This window comes from Peromyscus californicus, unplaced genomic scaffold (assembly GCF_007827085.1).
Source record: "Peromyscus californicus insignis strain IS unplaced genomic scaffold, ASM782708v3 Scaffold_16__1_contigs__length_79575227, whole genome shotgun sequence".
Classification (NCBI taxonomy): domain Eukaryota; kingdom Metazoa; phylum Chordata; class Mammalia; order Rodentia; family Cricetidae; genus Peromyscus; species Peromyscus californicus.
In genome coordinates, this window is record NW_026294458.1 from 16,672,333 (window position 1) to 16,678,164 (window position 5,832).

The window sequence follows — 5,832 nt, forward strand, 5'->3', positions numbered from 1 at the left end:
CCCCTGGAGTTGGAGTTAGAGGCAGCTGTGGAATGCTGGGAACTGAACCTCTTGCTTTGCAAGAGCAGCAAGTGCCCTTCAGCTCCCAGTGCTGAGTTAAAGGAGAAGGAAAATGAGTGACATATAACCCATAATACTCTTCATCTGGTTAAAGTACGTGTCATGTCAAGCAACAAAAGACATTTGAAAAAAAAAAAAAACACAAAAACGATCACATAAAACACATTAGAGCTGGGCGGTGGTGGCGCACGCCTTTAATCCCAGCACTCGGGAGGCAGAGCCAGGCAGATCTCTGTGAGTTCGAGGCCAGCCTGGGCTACCAAGTGAGTTCCAGGAGAGGCGCAAAGCTACACAGAGAAACCCTGTCTTGAAAAAAAAACAACAAAAAACCCCCACCACATTAGAATGATTACTTACATGGGGGAAGAAACAGGAACAAGAGTTGGAATTCGGATTAAAGGGAATATGTAAATGAAGAGGAGAACTCCTAGAGACCACTGGCAACTATTCCCCGAATTGAAAGGGCCCTAACCCTGCAGACACTTCAGTGTTAGCCCCATAAGACCTATTTCCGCTTACTGATCACCAGGACTGTAAGATAATGACTTTACGCTGTTTCAAACCATTAAAGCTTTTAGTGATTTGTTGTAATGGCAACAGGAAGCTAATATGTTACTATAATTACTAGTTTAAAGCAAACATTAGAAAATGTACAGCATAGAAAAATTTAAACAAAGAAATAAACTGCTGAAGTTATTCAATCAGAAATGTTTCATATGGAAAACAATATCAGAAATTCAGAATTATTTTGGACTGGAGAGATGGCTCAGCAGTTAAGAGCACTGGCTGCTCTTCCAGAGGACCTGGGTTCAATTCCCAGCACCCACGTGACAGCTCACAACTGTCTGTAACTCCAGTTCCAGGGAATCCGGCACCCTCACACAGACATACATGCAGACAAAACACCAAGATAATAGATGATGGATAGATAGATAGATAGATAGATAGATAGATAGATAGATAGACAGATAGACAGACAGATAAGAATATGCCTGGCAGTGGTGGCACACACCTTTAATCCCAGCACTTGGGAGGCAGGGACAGGCATATCTCTAAGTTCGAGGCCAGCCTGGTCTACAGAGTGAGTTCCGGGACAGCCAGGGCCACAGAGAACAGTCACTGAGTGTACAGGTTGATGAAGAGAAGTTATGTAACGGAAGCACAAAGAGAAGGAAGGGGGACAGAAATCTCCTCAGGAGCATTAGGACAGGACCAGTGTTCAGCATGTCACCAGCCCCCCAAGAATATGAGGCATAAAATGGGAAGAAGAAATATTTGAAGAGATAACCCCTGAGAATTTAGCAAGCTGAAAAACAATACCAGAAGAAGAAGAAGAAGAATTAATACAAGCAAGAATCACTTTCTTGGAACATCATAATCCAATAAAAATTAAAGATATAAAGACGTATGTTCAGGGAAAAAAAACCATAGCAAATACAGAAGAGGAAACGTAGCGTTGACAACAGGTTTCTCATCAGGGATGTTGCAGCCCAGAAACAAGGAAGCTGAACCTTTAACGTTTGTAATTAAAGAAAAAAAAAATCTTTCAACCACAATTATTTACCCACTGATAATATTTCAAAATGTATGTCTAGGTTTAATTTCTATTTAAATCTTCTAATCGCTTGTTTCTTATCTATTCTCACTCCTGCTCTCTCTTTCTGATTTCTTACTTTTTTGTTGTATTGCATCTTTACATTTTTTATTATTTATATATTTATTTGTTTTTGAGACAGGACCTGACTGTGTAGCTAAGCCAGCCTGCGACTCACTACTAGGTAGCACGGGCTAGCCTTAAACTCATGATTCCCCCACCTTGGTCAACTGAATGCTGGGATGACATGTGTGTCCCCATGCCTGAGTTCTTAGCGTCTTCTTTTAGATAAAATAGTTCCTAAAGTTCCATTGTATTGGCTTATTCTACTGAAAATTATATTAAGTATAAATCGTCTAAACACTAATTAAAATGCAAAGGTTGCAGGTTGTATTTTAGCTTGTTTTTTTTAATTATAAAAAATTAATACTGACTTCCAGGTATACTTAGGGCTACCACAGTCATGCTAGTAGCATGAAGGATAGCTGTGCAGATCAGGGAAAAAATAAACATGTGTACGTGGCTGGATGAGTTTTGACTAAAGTGCTAAGGTAACTCTACGGGGGAAGGATAGTCAATGATCCTCCTCCTCCTCCTCCTCCTCCTCCTCCTCCTCCTCCTCCTCCTCTCCCTCCTCCTCCTCCTCCTCCTCCTCCCCCTCCTCCCCCTCCTCCCCCTCCTCCTCCTCCTCCTCTTCTTACCAGGATCAGGTTATGTTCCCAAGCTGGTCTTCAACTCGTAATCCTCCTGTCTCGGTCCCCTAAATTCTGGGATTGCAAGCCTGTGCTATACCACTCTCAGCTGTTACCAGTCTTAACAAGTTATCAGTATCCACTCGGAAAATAATGAACTTTTATCCCAATCTCAAGCCACATATAAAAATTCACTTGAAGTCTGAATACAAGATCTAAAAGGTCTAGAAGGACACCTTTAAGAAAATCTTTGTGACACATACAAAAAAAAAATCAGAAAATATAAAAGAGAAGTTATCAGTTTTATCTCATCAAATTAAAAAAAAATTACTGTTTAAAATTGTTACTAAGAAAATGAAAAGAGGGGCCTGGAGAGATGGCTCAGCAGTTAAGAGCACTGGCTGCTCTTTCCAGAGGACCCGGGTTCAGTTCTCTGGAAGACGTGCTGAGCAGCTGGTCTATGATCGCGTTTGGATCAGCTGCTCTCGCTCCCACCTCCTTATCAGGCACCACACTACCCTACTTTAGATGTCCCAAGGATGTTCTCACTTGCCCCTCTGAAAGCTCTTCCAACTTCCTGCGGCAAGAGCTCTCCAGCGGTTCGCCTGCTCCACCCATGGGCTCCCTGCGGTATGTGGCGCCACCACGTGGCAGAATCGTGGTCACGGCTTCTCAGGACTCCGCTTTCCTATGCCGCTTTCTAATTCTTTTTATTTTATTTAATTTTATTTTTGAGTCGGGTTAGCCATATCTCCAGAGAATGTTTTCTCCTTTTTTTTTTTTTTTTGGTTTTTCGAGACAGGGTTTCTCTGTGTAGCTTTGCGCCTTTCCTGGGACTCACTCGGTAGCCCAGGCTGGCCTCGAACTCACAGAGATCCGCCTGGCTCTGCCTCCCGAGTGCTGGGATTAAAGGCGTGCGCCACCCCCGCCCGGTGTTTTCTCCTTGTTAAGAAAGAGCTTTGAAACTTGTGGAAACATCAAATATGTACCACGCACTGAGTGAAATGATTCCCTAAGAATCCACTCTGCTCGCACAGTCAGCCATGACTCCACATTTGTCCACAGGTTTGAAAGAAAATGAAACTGTTACAGTTGAGGGTCCCCCTTCTCCTCCCCAGCCCCCTCACACTCCCTGCATGCTCCACACTTCCCCCTCCACCACAACCTGAGGAACTGTATTAAAGGGTCACAGCGTTCGGAAGGTTGAGAACCGCTGCTCTAGGGGCAGTAGCTATTCAGGCAATGCCTAAGCGGGTGCGTCTTCTCCGCATGTTTACATCTCAATCTGGCTCGTGCAAAGTCTGTGATCATCTCATGTTACCCTACCCATCTTAAACGAGGTCTCCCCAGGGGGCTCTGTCTCTAAAACGCCAGTATGTTCTTATGGAATGGCTCCAGGCACCATGGCCGGAGAGAAAAAGGTAAAAGGTCCTTTACCTTTGAGGGACTGTAAAGATTGAAGGCAAATGAAGGGTGGGGTAAAGAATGGGAATAAGTGTCCATGCTGATCCTCCATAGTGACTTATCAATACCCCACATGGGACGCTTGCCCTGCTACTTGGGAAAGGAAGCAGGACGTGGGACATGAAAAGGCTGTATACTACAGGCAAGACAGCATCTTCCCTTCAGGGATCACCTCCTTCAGCCTGGGCATTATTTATACCTGTGTGTATAACTGAGAAAATGTTCACACGCACGTTACCTGACTTGAATATGTGCGCCCCCCTCTCCCTCCCTCTCCATTGCTCTTGCTCTCTCTTTATTTTATTTGTTTATTTATCTATTTATCTATCTATCTATCTATCTATCTATCTATCTATTTATTTATTTATTTAGGGGGTTTTTGAGACAGGGTTTCTTTCTCTATGTAGTTTTGGTGCCTGTCCTGGAACTCTGTAGATCAGGCTGGCCTCGAACTCACAGAGATCTGCCTGCCTCTGCTTCCCAGTGCTGGGATTAAAGGCACGGGCCACCACCGCCCAGCGCTCTTGCTGTCTCTTATAAGTGGTATATGCATTTGTTTGTGTGTGTGCGTGCAGGTGCTGGTGCAAGTGCACATGTGTGTGTGCTTGCCTGTGGAGACCAGATGTTGACATCAGGTGTCTCCAGTTGATCTGTCACGGTTTTTTGGAAGGGCCCTCTCACTGAACCTGGAGTCCATCTATTCGGCTAGGCTGTCTGTCTGATAAGCTCCAGGGACACTCCTGTCTTCTCACTCAGTGCTAGGACTCAGGTCCTCTTGCTTGCCCAACAGGTACTTTGTGACTAAGCCCTCTACCCAGCCGCTGATCGATTTTTATACAATCTTCCGTGGGAGCCAAGGAGGAGCGTCTTGGTCATCCTCCCCACTGCTGGAATGAAGGAGCCAAGGCTCAGAGGACTGGAAAGCATTGTATCATGTAAGGCTAGAAGAGCCCAAGCTCCAGCTCCAGCCAGGGCTTTCCCAACCTACCACTAGCTGCCTACTTGGAGACCTCTGTGGCTCTAGTGGTGGACTGTATGACCATGGACTTACTTCTCAGTGTTTCCAGAATGGTTGAATTGTATTTAAACACTAAGCACACTGTTGTGGAATAGAATATTTGTTTCACTATGTAAAGATGTGTTGCATTTGTTTATGCTTCATTTGTTGAACTATTTAAAGATGTGTTGCCGTTTTACCTTGCCTGCCTAAGGCACAAAGCTGAACGACCAATAGACAGAGGAGGGGTAGGCAGGGCTGGTGGGCAGCCAGCTAGCCGGTGACTAGCCAGCAGGGGCCAGACAAACAGACACAGAGGAAGCAGGAAAGCAGGATGGACAGTACATAGATGAAGTAAACAAACCTCGGGGCAGCACATAGATTAATAGAAATGGGTTAATTTAAGTTAAAAAAAAAGCTAGCTAGAAACAAGCCTAAGCTAAGGCCGAGCATTCATAACTAATAATAAGTCTCCAAGTCGTGATTTGGGGGCTGGCAGTTCAAGAAAGTTTGCTATAGCACACAGTAGGTGCTGAGTGCCCAATGTCTTTCCTCTGTCCCGCCCAGGGTTTGAGAGTGTCCGAGAGCCCATCAGTCACTTGGCTCTCTGGGTGCCTCTGAAAACTGTAGTCCACGAGCTGGGGGAGAGTTTGCTGATAACAATGGGGAAACCCTTCACAGGGGCAGCTCCTAAATGGTTACCTGGTCACTATGACTACTGCCTCCACCACTGGGGCTTAGAATGTGCTACTTGGGATCAGTCTTTGAGTCAGAATGATGAGGAAGACAAGGTCCATTTTACTATGTGGTCCCATCTCACCACAGGAGCACTGGTTACAGACGTGCACTACCATATCCGGCCTTATGAAAGTTTGCAACCAGTCTGAGAGCAAGAAAGAACAGAAGGCCACCAGGGAAGCCTCTTACATCCCCAAAATGGGGCTACTCAGACACCGGCTGGAACAGCACACACATCCTCTTTTACTCTGGGGAAGAGAAATACCACCAGAGATAGCCGTCTCTTG